Source organism: Nycticebus coucang, chromosome 10, assembly GCF_027406575.1.
Source record: "Nycticebus coucang isolate mNycCou1 chromosome 10, mNycCou1.pri, whole genome shotgun sequence".
Classification (NCBI taxonomy): Eukaryota; Metazoa; Chordata; class Mammalia; order Primates; family Lorisidae; genus Nycticebus; species Nycticebus coucang.
In genome coordinates, this window is record NC_069789.1 from 127391570 (window position 1) to 127408428 (window position 16859).

Sequence of the window (16859 nt, forward strand, 5' to 3'; positions counted from 1 at the left end):
AAGCAGCCCCCCCAGAGGACCGGGCTTACCCTCTCTTCACTCTTAATGCAGGTAGCACGGGAGTCCTGATGGCGTCCCCTCCAAGTAACTGCAGCGCCTCTCCAAGTCGCGGAGGCAGGCGGGACTTCTCCGTGGTTGTCGTGGACAGGTATGAACGCACAGTCAGCACCTGGGCTGTGAAGATGTCGGACGTGGGGACCAGGTGCTCAGACCTTCCTGGATGCTGCTTCCTGCAACATTTAAACCTCAGAACCTTCCTCAGCTCAGCTGGCCTCAGGTGGTAATGGCTCTGCCAGGATTTGACCTGGGCTGTCCGGTTCCAGAGCTCCCGAATGTAACCACCTGAACGGTGGTGTCTCCTTACCGTGTGGGAGCGTATCCCGTTCCTTACAGGCTTTAGGGTACTTATCCTGGGGCACACCCATAGTGAATATAGCCACTACTTACTAGAAGGTCTTCTTTAGCTCAACTCATAAGGGCTATGCTGGACACCAGTGTCCACAGAAGATGTGGGCCAGGGACTGCTGGTTGACGTTTCCCATAGGACGTTTCTTTTCAAATCGACCTTGCAGCCAAGCGCGCAGCTGTCTGTGCCGGGGCAGGGGACGGCACAGCACGCGGGCGCAAGATGCTCCCCGGCTTAAAATCCCTGTGCCCTGAGGGTACCAGCATCTTGTAATAATTCCATAGACCAGATTTCAGGGTCCTGGCCAAGACTGACAACTTAACCAATATTAACATTTCCACTCTACTGCATTAGATGAATCTCCGTGTATTTTGATCCTTTTGATTTTCACTCAACAATTTTTTTTTTTTTTTTTGTAGAGACAGAGTCTCACTTTATGGCCCTCTGTAGAGTGCCATGGCATCACACAGCTCACAGCAACCTCCAACTCCTGGGCTTAAGCAATTCTCTTGCCTCAGCCTCCCAAGTAGCTGGGACTACAGGCGCCCGCCACAACACCCAGCTATTTTTTGGTTGCAGTTCAGCCGGGGCCGGGTTTGAACCCGCCACCCTCTGTATATGGGGCCAGCGCCTTACCAACTGAGCCACAGGCACTCGACAATGTTTTATAGCAAGGATCAGCAAATTATGGGCCTTGGGGGCCAAATTTGCTCTAGAGCCTATTTTTATGAGGCCAGTGAGCTAAGAATGATGTCAACATCTTTAATGGGTCATAACAAACTAAAAACAACAAAAAGACCCCTGAGAAGTATATGACAGAGACCATCTCTGAAGTGCAAAGCCTTCCCATATCCTTTACTATCCTGGCCATTTCCAGAGAAAGCTTGCAGCTACTGCTTTAGAGTTTTCTATGTATAGTCTTGCTTAGCTTTTGTTAATTGATTCTTAAGCATATTGTGAGATTTTCAAATAATTTAACTGATGTCTTTTAAGTTAAGTGTTCGAGAGTTTACTGGCAGTGCACGGAAAATGCACACACACATATATACACATATGAGGTCTGTGTGAACCCATCCTAGAAAAAGTGCTACATACCCCATTGCTGAATATCATTGTGGTCATCTTCGTAGTACTCCTCTTGGGAAAATATGCACCAGCACCAGCACTTAGTCCACTCTTCAAAGCAATTTTGGAGCTCTTTTTCTGGAATTACCATCAGAGCTGTAGGTATGTAGCTTTTTCTGGGATGTGTTTGCAAACTTAATTGTTAAGACCTCTCTCTCCCTCCTCTCTCTCTCTCTTTCTACACATACACACATACACACAGTACTTGTACACACACACATTTTGTAGCCTGAAGCTTTCTTAATTCACTTTTTATTATTGATAGTATCTTCATGGATGCCTTTGGGTTTTCTCCATACATACAGTATTTTCTGTGAATCAGGTACCTCTGAATGAAGTCAGTTTTACTTCTGTTTGAATCTGCATGCCTTTTATTTATTTATTTTTTCTTACCTTCTACATTGGCAGAGACTAACAAACATCAGCACAGCAACGTTGGGTATTTCTCTTCTAACTGAGCCTTGTAGGTGACTACAGAGCTGTATATGGTTATTTTCTCCCAGAGTAAGGACATGAGATACATGTGAGGTGAGTGTAGTATCTCTCTTGGCTTAAAAGTCTTAAAACTCGGAGTAATGCCTATGGCTCAAGGAGTAGGGTGCCAGCCTCATATACCAGAGGTGGCAGATTCAAACCCAGCCCTAGCTAAAAACTGCAAAAAGAAAAAAAAAGCCTTGCAACCCATAAAAAGCAATATGTCTTTTGTAATAACTTCATAGACCAGCTTTCAGGTCTTGGTTGAAATCAATAATTTACCAATATTAACCTTTTCAGTCCAGCATCATGATATATGTTAATATGTCTATGTGTGCGCATGTGTATATATGTATATATATACATATTTATATACACACACACATATATCTGTATCGGTATGTGATAAGATACAGAAAAAAACAATTGTCTTTTTATATTTACCTTATATACTAGCACCTTGGCAAATTTACTTCTTGTTTCTTTGTACAACAGATAGTATTTCCTACATATACAATCATGTCTGCTAGGTGTAAAGGCACTTATTTCTTTTTTTAATTTGTATGATTTTATTTCTTACCTTTTATACTTACTGCGGTCTCCAGTAAAATGTTTCATATAAGTGGAGACAATGGATAACCTTTTCTGGTTGGTATACTGCTAACTGAAGGGTTTAGAAGATTAGCTAAATCACACTACATGCAATTCTCTCCAAATCTTTTCTGCTGATTTTTTGAAAGGGGTGTTAACATTTTTTCAATTATTTTTCCCAAAGCTATTGAGATGATCATATGACTTTTATGTTTATTCTCTTAATATAGTAAATTATACATAGTATTCATTATTGGATATTAAATCAACCTTGCGTTTCTGGGACAAACCCCACTTGGTCTTGGTAGATCATCCTTTTATATTTGGTTGAATATAATTTCCTAAGATGTTCTGAAATAATTTCATGAGCTTTATTAATATATTGTATCCTTTTCTTGGTAAGTTTTGATATTAGGGTAATTCCAGCCATATGAGAATGAGTTAGGAAAAATTGCCTTTTCCTCTGTTTTCTGAAAGAGTGTGAATAACCCTAGTGAAATATATTCCTTATGTTTTATAGAATTCACCAGTAAAGACATTTGGACCTGCAGTTTTCTTTCTGGAAAGTTTTTTTGGTTTTTTTGGCTTTTGTTATTCTTTTTCCATCTTTCAGATCTGCATCGGCTTTTATTATTCTTTTACCATCTTTCAGATTTGCATTCATAACGCATTTTTAGTCATGATATTGGTAATTTTTTTCTACAGATTTATTGGATATAGTTCAGATACCCATATAATTTACCCATTTAAAGTGTATAATTCAGTAATTTACAGTACATTCACATCTATGTACAACCATTACCATAGTCAATTTTAGAACCTTTGATCACCTCAAAAAGAAGCCCCTGCTATTGAGCTCCCAGCCTCTATCCTCTAACCCGCTAAGCTCTAGGAAGCCACTTCTGTGCTTTCAGTTTCCTTGGATCCCCTGTTTTGGACATTTCATATGAATGGAACCGTGTACTATGTAGTCATTTGTGACTGCTTTCATTTATCATAATGTTATCAAAGTTTATCCACATTCTGGCATGGAATACTCCATATGGGTATACCACATTTGTTTATCCATTCATCACTTGATGGGCATTTGGATTGTCTCTGCCTTTTGGCCATTATGAATAATGCTGTAAACATTTATGTAAAGTTTTCATGTGGAGATATGTTTTCATTTACCTTGGGTACATGTCTTGAAGTAGAATTATTGGGTAACTATATATTTTTTAACAGTTTGAGGAACTAACAGATTGTCTTCTGATGTGGCCACACCATTCTGTCTATAGTCCCACCAATAGTGTTTGGGGGTTCCAATTTTTCCATGTTCTTGCCAACACTTGATACTACCTGAGTTTTTGATTATAGCTATACTAGTGAGTATAAAATGGCACATCATTTTAGTTTTGATTTGCATTTCCCTGATGACTGCTATTGTTAAACATCTTTTTATGTGCATATTGGCCATGATGTATGCTTTCCTAGGAGAAATGTCTATTTAATCCAAACTGGTAGAAACCAGTCCAAATCAGTCTAAATCAGTATAAACTGATTAAAACTAGTCTAATCCAGTTAAAACCAGTCCAAAGCTATCTAAGCTGGTTAAAATCAGTCTAATCAGTCAGAATTACTCCAAACTGGTTAAAACCAGTCAAACCAAAACTAAACCAGTCAGAACCAGACTGAACCAGTTAAAACCAGCTGAAACCAGTTAAGACCAGTCCAGCTGGATCTAAACCAGTTAAAACCAGTCCAAACTGATTCAACCCAGTCTACATCAGTTAAAGCCAGTCAAAACTAACACTATTCTTAACTGGTCTCAACCAGTTAAAACTAGCCTAAGCTGATCAGAACCAGTCAAAATTAGGTCCAAACTGGTTGAAACCTGTCCTAACTGGTCCAAATAAGTCCAAACCATTAAAACCAGCCCAAAGAGATCCAGAGGGGTTCAAACTAGTCCAAAATAGTTAAAATTTACCAAGAAAAGTTCCAAGTAAACAAAATCAGAAGGGAAAAAGGAGACAACAAAGGGTACCCCAAAAGTATAAAAGATCATCAAAGACTGTTATGAACAACTATACACTCACAAACTAGGAAACGAGAGGAAATGGATAAATTCTAAGAAACACACAACTTCCCAAGATTGAGACAGAAAGAAATGGAAAACCTGAAAAGTCCAATAATGAGTAGTAAGATTAAATCAATACTACAAGAATATCCCAACAAAGAAAAGACCAGATGTATTACCAGATGAATTCTGTCAATTGTACAAAGAAAAACTAATTCTAGTTCTCCTGAAACTGTTCCAAAAAATTGAGGAGAGAATTCTCCCTAACTTATTCTATGAAGCCTGTATCACCTTGATACCGAAACCAGATGAAATACAACAAAGAAAGAACAATATAGGCAGTCTCTGAATTACAGACATCTGATAGACATATGACAGGTAACAGGGAAATGTACCTGTGCCAACTTGCATACAAATTCAACTTAAGAACAAACCTATTGGACCTATCTCATTCATAACCCAGGGACTGCTTGTATAGACCAGTATCCCTGATGAACAAAGATGCAAAAATCAGACAAAATACTAGAAACTGAATCCAACAACACAGAAAAAAGATAATGTGCCATGATCAAGTGGACTTTATATCAGGAATGCAAGGATGGTTAAATATATAGAAATCAATAAATGTGATATATTACATCAACAGAATTAAGGACAAACATCATATGATTATCTCAATTGATGCAGAAAAAGCATTTGATAAAATTCACCATTACTTAAAGATAAAAACCTAATTTAGTCATGAAAGTAATATTCTTTAATAAAGGCCACATGTGACAGAGTCACAGCCAGCATGATATTGAATGAGTATAAGGGGAAAGCAGTCCCTCTAAGAACTAGAGTGAGACAAGGATGCTCAGTTTCACCACTCTTAATCCAACATAGTACTGGAAGTCCTGGCTAGAGCAATCAGGCAAAGGAAACAAATAAAAGGCATCCAAATTAGAAAAGAGGAAGTCAAATTATTTTTATTTGCTAATTATATGAGATCTTATATCTGGAAAATTCTAAAGACTCTGCCAAAAAAGTTCTTAGATTTGATAAATGAATTCAGTAAAGTTTTGGGATACAAAATCAATGTACACAAATCAGTATTGTTTATTTTATTTATTTTGTGTTTGTGTATGTGTGTGCAGTGACCAATTATTTATTATCCTTGGTAACAGCCCAGGACGGAGCTAAATAAATCAAGACTTTTCTGGAGGGTTTCAGGCACATTTCAACTTTATTAGTCAATATTAACAGAAGGCACTTGGGGATTTTTGCAGGGCTTTGTAACCATTGTTTTCTCTGGCAATGGCAAATTTATTAACAACTTTCAAAAATGGTTCTATTATCTTAAAGCTTCCTATTTCATCTGAAAGGCAATATTTAGTATATAAAATGGGGGGGAAATTAAGATGCTAACATATTAAACAATTTGTAAACATTTAAAATTATAGAAATTTTGCAAAATAGCTGTGTGATAAAAATTATTTCTTCAAATAAGTACCAGTTAAACTTAGTACAAAAAATTCTCTTAATTAGCATATATTAGGTGTGAGAAGGGCAGGAAAGAAAGTCTTAGATTTGAAATCCAGTAGCCTCATACAATAAAGTATTCCTAATAAACCTTTACATACATTTTTAATATGGAGATGTTTTAAAAATGGAAAATTTTAATAATTCCTTATTTTATGGCCATAGAAACAAGTTTCACATTGTTAAAGTTTTGTGGTATGTTATTTAGAGTCCTAGGACTTTTGAGTTCACTCATCACATCCATTCTGCTCTCAGTGTTTTCACTGGACGGGATATTCTGTTGTGCTTTCTCCTTGAATTCATTAATTAGGAAGTCAGCACCCAATGCCATGCCACAGTGTTGAAGATTGTTCATGAAGGGACAGGATGTTGATTTTGTTGCAGGTATGGTCTCAGGCTCCAAGGGTAAACAGTTCCTGGGTTATAGTTGCTATGGCAATGTTGTTGCTGGGCTAATTCTAATGATAACAAACAACATAATCCCCAAAATAATAATCCATGTCATTATTTTTCTTACTTTGTCACAATATTTAATAGCTTTTTTCATTTCTTCCTTAGCATGTTCTACATAGTCTATGGCATTCATAAATGTTTTCTTTCTATGTTACTGGTTCGTTTCACCCTGGGTCTCCATGAACATGGCCATATCCATGAACATGTGATGCAGCTCACAGATTCTGGTCTCTAGCTTCATGATGTCCTTGTGATGAGATTCAATCTCATTGAGAGCTTGTCTAGTAATTTGTGCATCTGAGATGATGTTGTTTGTGAAGATGCAAGTCCTCCCGCTCTTCAGCATCTCCTCCAGCTCCTCGTCCGTGGTGGTCTTCCCAGTGATTTCCAGCTGATGCTGAAATTACCCTTTGCTGCACTCCCAAAACAGACTCTGTGCTTCAGTTTTCTCTGCCATGGTCTCCACAAACATCTCAGACAGCACCAAGTGATGGGTTCTTTTTATCTGAAGATATACAGAAGTTGGGTTCCCACTTTCATCCTGATCAACATTTTGTTCAATAGACTTTAACTTGGCTTGAATTTGATGAGCTGTTTTCTTTATTCAGATCTTCAAGGTCGTCTTTTAGGTTTCCTTCTGGATTTAGTGCAGAAAGAAAATGATGCTATGGTTTTTCTTTACTTCCTGAACATATTGACGTATTTTGCTGATACTGTTTCTCATCTCCTCAACCTGAAGGAAGAAATCATCTATAAAGCGGGTTTCTTCAGAAACAATAATTGTGTCTCCATCCTCATCGTTTTGCCTATAGGCCATCAGATCCAACAGCCGGTCCTGCATCCTTGCCAGCTGGTTGACTGCCCTGCCCCTTAGGCCTGCTTCGCTGCACCTGGGGTTCTCTGGCCCCTGTTGCTGCCTCCTGGTCCCTGGTCCACCACCCACAAGTTGAGCTGGCGCTACCATGGCCCTGGCCCTCTGCCAATCAGTAGCATTCCTATACAGCAATGACGATCTAATGGAGAACCAAATCAAGAAGGTAATCCCAATTACAATAGATACAAAAAGAACAAAATACCTAGGAATATAGTTAACCAAGGAGGTGAAAGACCTTTACAAAGAAAACTATAAAACACTGATGATAGAAATTGTGGATTGCACAAATGAGTGAAAAGACATCCCATGCTCATGATTGGAAGAATTAATATCATTAAACTGACCTTACTGCCCAAAGAAATCTACAGGTTCAGTGCAATACCTATCAAAATATCAATATCATTTTTCACAGAATTAGAAAAAACAATTCTAAATTCTTACCGAATCAAAAAATAGCCAAAGCTATTCTAAGCAGAAAGAACAAAGGTGGAAGCATCATATTGCCTACTTCAAATTATATAGTGAAGTTATAGGTTTAGGTTTCCTTCTGGATTTAGTGCAGAAAGAATGATGCTATGGTTTTTCTTTACTTCCTGAACATATTGACGTATTTTGCTGATACTGTTTCTCATCTCCTCAACCTGAAGGAAGAAATCATCCATAAAGTGGGTTTACAAAATTACAGAAATATTTTTGTTTGTTCATATATTTACCTATACCTTTACCAGAGAACTTTACATTTTCATATAGCTTCAAGTTACTGTCTAATATCTTTTTATTTCAACTTGAAAGACTTCCCATAAACTCCCTTTGCTTTTGTTCATCTGGGAATGTCTTAATTTCTCCCTGATTTTCAAAGATACAGAATTCTCAGTTGAAGTTTCATTCTTTCTTTTTCTTTTTTTTTGGTATATTTTCTCCAATGCCTTCTGGCTTGCCAGATTTCTGTTGAGAAATCTGCTCATAATTTTAGTGAGAATCCCTTGTATCTGACATGTGGCTTCTGTCTTGCTGCTTTCAACATTCTGTTTCTGCCTTTTGACAGATTACTTATAATGTTTCTTGGTGTGGGTCTCTTTGGGGTTAGTCCTTCTTGAAGTTCATTGAGCTCCTTATATTTGTCTCTCTCAAATCTGGGAAGGGTATGGCTCTAATTTCTTCAAATAACCTCTGTACCTCTCTGCCTTGCTCTGATTTTTTTCTTCTGCCTGTGTAAGTTTGCTGTTCAACACTTCTAGTGAATCTTTCAGCTCATGTATTATATTTTTCAACTCCATAATTTCTGTTTGGTTCTTTTTAATGATTTCTGTCTTTCGTTGATATTTTCATTTTTCTGACTTTCTTTAGTTCTTCATAAACATTTCCTTTAGCTCTTTGATTATATGTAACAGTTCTTTTAATGTTTTGTCTAGTAAATCCAATGTCTGTGCTTCCCCAGAAACCATTTCTGACCCGTCTTTTCCTTTAATCAGCCATATTTTACTGTTCATTTGTAAGCCTTGTGATTTTGTTGAGAATTGGGCATACAAAAAACATCCATACGATTTTCTACCATTTTGAATATAGATTTTTCTTTATTGGACACTAGAGTGGTTGCTGTAAATTTTAATCCATTTGTAGTTTTTTATTTAGTGTTTCCATTGAGGAACAAAGGCTTGGAGCTTATGTTACCATGCTACTGACATCACTCTATTTTTCAAAACATCTTTATTGAGATACAGCTACTATACAATTAAGCCATTTAAAGTGTCATTTAAAATTCAATGATTTTAACTATATTCACAGATATATGCAATCATCATCACTGTCAATTTTATAATATTTTCCTCACCTTAAAAAGAAACACTCTGCTCTTTATCTATTGCCACAATATCCCCCAAATTATCCCCAGCCCTAAGCAACCACAAATTTACTTTCTGTATCTACACATTTCCATATTGTGGACGTTTAATATGAATAGAATTATATAATATGTAGTCTTTTGTGATTAGCTTCTTTCAGTTACAGTAATGTTTTCAAGGTTCCTTGATGTTGAGGCAGGTATCAGCATTCCATTCTTTTTAAGTCTGAATAATATTCCATTGCATGGGTATATCATATTCTGTTTATCCATTCACCTACTGTGAACACTTGGATTGTTTGTTCCTTTTGAATATTATGAATAACTGCTATTATTCATGCTACAATCAATAAACAAGATTTTGCATAGACATGGGTTTATTTCTCTTGGAAATATATTTAGGAGTGGAATTTGTGAGTCATGTGGTAACTATTTGTAATCATTTGAAGAACTACCAGCTGTTTTCTAAAGTAGCTGTATCATTTTGCATTTCTAGCAGCAGTGTATGAGGTTCTAATTTTTTCATATCTATATCTACCTGTACTATTATGTAAATTGTGGTTTTGATCTTCACTTCCCTAGAGATTAATGCTGTGGAGCATCCTTTTATATGCTTATTAGCCATCTGTTTATTTTTATTTTTTGGAGAAATGTCTATCAAGATTCTTTGGATTTATCTTTTTAATTATTATAGGTACATAATTGTTGTGTATATATGTGCCCATTTTTAAATTGGGTAATTTGTCTTTTTATTATCAAGTCGTAAGAGTTTTTAATATACAGTCTAAGAATGAGTCACTTATGAGATATCTAGTTGCAAATATTAAATCTCATTCTATGGAGTGTCTTTTCAATTTCTTGATGGTGTTCTTTGAAGCAGTTTTAAATATTAATAAAGTCCTATTTATCTGTTCTTTAATCTGTTCCATGTTCTTTTGGTGTCATACCTAAGATTCCTTTGCCAAATCCAAAGTCATGATGATTCAGCTTTCTGTTTTCTTCTAAGAATTTTATAGTTTAACATTTACATTAAAGACTTTGATACACTTTGAGTTACTTTTTGTATATTAATATGAAGTTTTAATACAACTTCATTCTATTGCTTATCCGGTCATCCAAGCACTCCTTCTTTAAAAGACTATTCTTTCTTCATTGAATTGTCTTGGCATCTTTGTAGAAAATAAGTTGACTGTAGATGTATAGGTTTATCTCTGGACTCTCATTTCTATTCCAATGGTCAGTATCTGTTCATGTTCAGGTAACATATGCATTGGCTTCTGCTGCTTTGCAGTAAGTTTTGAAATTGAGAAGTGTGATTTCTCCACTTTCCTTTTCTTTCTACAGTTGCTTTGGTTGTTCTGGGTTCCTTGCAATTCCATATGAATTTTAGAATCAGCTTGTAACTTTCTAAAAATAGGTCAGCTGGGATTTTGGGATTTTGATAAGAATTGCAGATAAATTTGAAGGGTATTGTCATCTTAAAAATGTGAAATCTTCCGATTCATGAACATGTTTTGTTTTTTTTTTAATTTATTTAGATAAATTTAAAAATGGGAGAAGTTTTTCAAAGTATTAGTTTTGCACTTTTTGTTACATTTATTTCTAAGTATTTTATTCTTTTTCATGTGATTGTATATGGAATTGTTTTCTTAATTTAAGTTTTATTAAATAGACCTTATTTTTTAGAACAGTGTTAGATTCAAAGCAAAATTGAACAGAGTGTACAAAGAGTTTCCATATATCTCTTGGCTCCACACATGCACAGCTGCCTCCACTATCAACATTCTGCTTCAGACTGGTGCATCTGTTTACATTAGGATTCACTCTTTTGGGTACATTTTTTGGGTTTTGACATACGTGTGATGACATGTATCCGCCATTATAGTTACCATATAGAACAGTTCCACTGCCCTAAAAATCCTCTGGCCTCTGCCTGTTCATCCCTCCCTCCCCATCCCATGACATTTGCTGATATTTTTAATACTGATATTTTCACTGTCCCCATAGTTTTGCCTATTCCAGCGTGCCATGTAGTTGGAATTGCACCGTATGCAGCTATTCCAGGTTAGCTTCTTTCATTCAGTAATAGGCATTTAAGTTTCCTACATGGCTTGATAGCTGATTTATTTTTAACACAGAATAATATTCTATTGTATAGGTGCACAGTTCTCTTACCCATTCACTTATTGAAGGACATTTTTGTTGCTTCCAAGGTTTGACAGTTATGACTAAAGCGACTATGAACATCTGCATGTAGGTTTCTCTGTAAGTTTTCAACTCATTTCAGTAGATACCAGTGAGCACAATTGCTGGCTTGTGTGGTAAGGGCGTGTTCAGTTTTTTAAGAAACTGCCAAACTATCTCCAAAAGTTGCTGCATTCTCCATTACAATGAAAGAGAGTTCCTGTTGTTCCACATTCTTGCCAGCATTTGGTATTCACAGTGTTCTGAATTTTTACCATTCTTTCAGGTGTGTAATAGTATCTCATTGTGGTTTTAATTTGCAATCCCCCAAATAATGTAATGTTGAGTATCTTTTTGTAGGTTTGTTTGCTGCCTGGGTACAGTATAACCTTTAGTGAGTTGTCTGTGAAGACTTTTTTTTTTTTTAATTGGGGCATTTGCTTTCTTATTACTGAGTTTTCAGAGGTCTTTGTATATTTTGGATGTCAGTCTTTTATCCTGTATGTATTTCTTTCATGGCTTGTCTTTTCATTCTTTTACGCCTTTTACAAAACAGTAGTTTTTAATTTTAGTGAATTCCAGCTTATCAGTTCTTTCTTTCATGGTCTGTGCCTTTGGTGTTGCAACTAAAAAGTCATTGTCAAACCCAGGGTTATTGAAGTTTTCTCCTAGTTTATAGAAGGATTTATAGAAAATTTAGGGGATTTATAATTTTCCTTTACATTTACATCTATGATACATTTTCAGTTAATTTTTGTGAAGGACGTAAATTCTGTATCTAGATGCTGATCCTTCTTCTCTGTATATGGATGTCCAGTTGTTTCAGCACCGTTGTGTTGCCTTGGTTTCTCTGTGAAGAATCAGTTGTCTATATTCACATGGGTCTATCTTTGGGCTATTTGTCTATTCTTTCACCAATACTGTACTATCTTGTTTCCTATAGCTCTATAGTAAGTCTTGAAATAGGGTCGTGTCTGTGTTCTTATGTTTTTCTACTTCAGTATTAGTTGTCTGAGCCTCAACAGCCAGCATATAACTTGCTGAGATTTTGTTTGGTATTGCATTGAATCTGTAGCTCAAGTTTGAAAGAAGTGATGTTTTGGCAATAGGGAGTATATCCATGGAATATCTTTTCTTTCTTTTTTTTTTTTGAGACAGAGTCTCAAGCTATTGCCCTGTGTAGAATGCTATGGTGTCATAGCTCACAGCAACCTCAAACTCCTGGGCTTAAGCGATTCTCTTGCCTCAGACGCCAAGTAACTGGGACTACAGGTGCCCACACAATGCCTGCTATTTTTTTGTTGCACTTGTCATTGTTGTTTAGCTGGCCTGGGCCGGGTTTGAACCCACCAGCCTTGGTGCATGTGGCTGGCGCCCTAACCACTGTGCTACAGGCACCAAGCCTATCCATGGAATATCTTTTCATTTATTTCATTCTTTTTTTATTTCTTTCATCAGAGTTTTACAGTTTTCCTCATACAAATCTTGTACATATTTTGTTAGCTTTATAACCTAAGTGGTTAATTTCTAGAGGTGTGAATATAAACGGTATTGTGATTTTAATTTCAAATTTCACTTGTTCATTGTTGCTTAATAGGAAAGAAATTCACCTTTGTATATGTGTATTATTATTCTTGGATCCTGCAGCCTCACTATGTCTTATTTCAAGATTTTTGTTAATTCTTTCAGATTTTCTACACAGAAAATCATGTTATCTGTGAACAAAGATGGTTTTATTTGTTCCTTCTTGATTGGATACCTTTTATTTCCATTGCTTGCCCTATTACATTAACAAGGACTTGCAGTACTGTGTTTAAAAGGAGTGGTTAAAGAGGTCACCTGCTCTTAGCAGGAAAGCTTCTAGCATTAGCATTAAATATGATGTTAGCTATATAGTTTTTTGGGTAGATGTTCTGTTTTAAATTTTGTTTTATTTTAACAAGAATAATTAATATGAGATCTACCCCTTGGACAAAATTTTAAGTGTACAATGCAGTATTGTGAACTATGGGTGTAATGTACACTGGATTTCTCACACTCCTTTTGCTTAATGGAAACTTTACATGCATCGCACAGCAATGCTCCCTTTCCCTCCCCTAGTCCCTGCAACCACCTCTCTACTCTTTAGTCATACACACTTGACTTTTTTAGATACTTTATATAAATGGAATTGTGCAGTGTTTGTTCTTCTGTGACTGTCCTATTTCATTTAGCATGGTGTCCACAAGGCTTATCCACATTGTAGCATGTGACAGAATTTCCTTCTTTTTTGAAACTAATATACCATTGTATATATATATATATACCACATTTTCTTTATTCACTTATCACTGGACTTTTAAGTTGTTTCCACATCTTGGGTGTTGTAAACAGTGCTGCAGCTAACATAGGAATGCTGATCTCTTCAATTCTGGTTTCAATTCTTTAGGATAAATACCTAGAAGTGAGCCTGGTGGGTTATAGTTTTTTTAAGGAACCTCCCTGCTGTTTTCCACAGTCACTGCACCATTTTGCAATTCCAACAACTGTGTATAGAGTTTCAACTTCTCAACATCCTTGTCAACCCTTGTTTTTTATTTTTATTTATTTTTTAATAATAGCCATCCTGGATCACGCCTATAATCTGAGGGAATCTGAGGCGGGTGGATAGCTTAAGCTCACGAATTCAAGACCAGCCTAAGCAAAAGCAAGACTCTACTAAAAACAGAAAAACTGAGGCAAGAGGATCACTTGAACCCAAGAGTTGGAGGTTGCTGTGAGCTATGATGCCACAGTACTCTACCCAGGGTGACAGCTTGAGACTCTGTCTCAAAAAAAAAAAAAAAATAATAGTAATAATGGCGATCCTGGAAAGTATAAGATGATATCTCATCATGGTTTAGATTTGCGTTTCCCTGACAAGTAGTGGCATTGAGCATCTTTTCATCCATATGTATTCTTTGGTAAAATGTCTATTAAAGTCTTTGGTCCATTTTAACTTTTTTAACTTCAAAATATTAAGGGGGTACACATGTTTTAGGTTATATGGGGTTGCTTTTGTAATGCTTGCTCATCACCCAAATAGTGTTCATTATACTCATTAGGTAGGTTTCTGCCCTCCGTTTATCCCCTTCCCCCTCATTGATTGCCACCGAGTTTTACTTCCCTCTGTGCACATGTGTGCTCATCGGTTAGTTCCAATTCCATAGTAGTACATGTGGTGTTTTCTTTCTCTGTTCTTGAGATACTTAGGAGAATGGTCTCCAGTTCCAACCAGATTATTTCAAATGGTATTAATTCATCTTTTTTATGGCTGAGTAGTACTCCATGGTATACATATACCACATTTCATTAATTGATTCATGAATTGATGGGTACTTGGGTTGTTTCCACACCTTTGCAGTTGTGAATTGTGCTGTAATAAACATTTGTGCACATGTGTCTTTTCTTTTCTTTTTTTTTTTTTTTTGAGATAGTCACCCTTGGTAGAGTGCTGTGGCATCACAGCTCACAGCAACCTCCAACTCTTAGGCTCAAGTGAGTCTCTTGCCTCAGCCTCCCAAGTAGCTGGGACTATAGGCACCGCCACAGTGCCTGGCTATTTTTGTTGCAGTTGTCATTATTGTTCAGCTGGCCTGGGCTGGGTTCGAACCCCCCAGCCTCGGTATATGTGGCTGGCACTGTAACCACTATGCTACGGGCGCTGAGCCAGCACACATGTCTTTTTGATAATGATAAAAAGGCTTATTTTCCTTTGAGTAGATAACCTAATAGTGGAGTTGCTGGATCAAATGGTAGGTCTTCTTTTAGTGTTTTGTTTGATCTCTACATTGTTTTCCAAAAAGGTCATGCTAATTGCAGTCCCACCAACAGTGTATTAGCATTCCTTTCTCTCTGCACCCATGCCAGAATCTGTTGTTTTTGGACTTTATTTTTTTTTTATTATTATTTTTTTGAGACAGAGTCTCACTATGTTGCCCTCAGTAGAGTGTTGTGGTGTCACAGCTCACAGCAATCTCAAACTCTTGAGCTTAAGTGATTCTCTTGCCTCAGCCTCCCAAGTAGCTGGAACTACAGGCGCCCACCACAAAGCCTGACAATTTTTTTGTTCTAGCCATTGTTGTTTGGCAGACCTGGGCCGGGTTTGAACCTGCCAGCCCCATTGTATGTGGCTGGCACCCTAGCCACTGAGCTATAGGTGCCAAGCCTATTTTTGGATTTTTGAATAAAAGCCACTCTAACTGGGATAAGGTCATATCTCATTGGGGTTTATTTTGCATTTCTGTGATGATTAATACTATTGAGTACTTTTTCATTTGTTTATTGGTAATTTGCCTTTCTTCTTTTGATAAACTTCTGTTCATATTTTTTGCCCATTTTTAAATAGGGTCATTAGTTTTATTTCTTGCTGATTTGCTTGAATGTTTTGTAAATTCTGGTTATTAGCCCTTTATCACATGTGTAACTTACAAATATTTTCTCCCATTCTGTAGGTTGCCTATTTGCTCTGTTGATTATTGCCTTAGCTGTGCAGAAACTTTTTCGTTTAATCAAATTCCATTTATTAATTTTGGTGTTGCCATGATGTCCAGTATAAATTCTTTGCCTAGGCTAATATCCAGAAGAGGTTTCTCTGCATTTTCCTCTAAAATTTTTATGGTTTAATGCCTTAGATTTAAGGCTTTTATCCATCTAGAATTAATTTTCCTAAGTGGTGAGAGGTAGTCATGTGGTGATCTAATTTTCTCAGAACCATTTATTGAATAGGGCTTCTTGTCCCCAAAGTGCATTATTGTCTGTTTTGTTGAAGATCCCTTGGTTGTAGGGAGAGGGTTTTACATCTGTGTTCTTTGTTCTGTTCTATTCATCTATGTCTCTGATTTTTGTACCAATACGTATACATATCATGCTGTTTTGGTTAAAAAATTTGAAGTCTGGTAATGTGATGCCTCCAAGTTTATTCATTTTGCTTAAGATTGCCTTGGCCATTCAGGCTTTTCTGGTTTCAACAAAATATAGAATTAGTTTTTTCTAGATCTGTGAAATAGCACATTGGTAATTTGATGGATATTGCATTGAATTTGTAAATCACTCTGGGTAGTATAGTTATTTTAACAATGTAGATTCTACCTATCCATGGGCATGATTTCTTTCCTTGGTGTTTTGTAGTTATCTTTGTAGAGCCCTTTCACATCCTTGGTTAAGTTTATTCCCATTTTATTATCTTTGTCACTATTGTGAATGATATTGAGTCTTTGATTCAATTCTTGGCTTGGCTGTTATTGTTACATAGAAATGCTCCTGATTTATGTACATTGGTTTTATATCCTGACACTTTGCAGAATTTGTCAAT

At 36.5% G+C, this 16859-nt stretch overlaps 1 long non-coding RNA gene and 1 pseudogene across 4 annotated transcripts in view; one reads left to right on the forward strand and one right to left on the reverse strand.

Annotated features, from left to right (window-relative positions):
- The window catches only part of LOC128596013 (uncharacterized), a 35576-nt gene that overhangs the window by 6799 nt on the left and 11918 nt on the right, over positions 1-16859 (forward strand). Inside the window, exons 5-6 of one of the 4 annotated variants that reach the window (XR_008383042.1) lie at positions 52-2059; positions 7442-7666. This is a non-coding gene — a long non-coding RNA (uncharacterized LOC128596013). The remainder of the gene's footprint in view (positions 1-51; positions 2060-7441; positions 7667-16859) is intronic. The other 3 variants (XR_008383041.1, XR_008383044.1, XR_008383043.1) reach the window with 3 other exon arrangements.
- Positions 2053-7447, reverse strand: LOC128596012 (syntaxin-2-like; annotated as a pseudogene).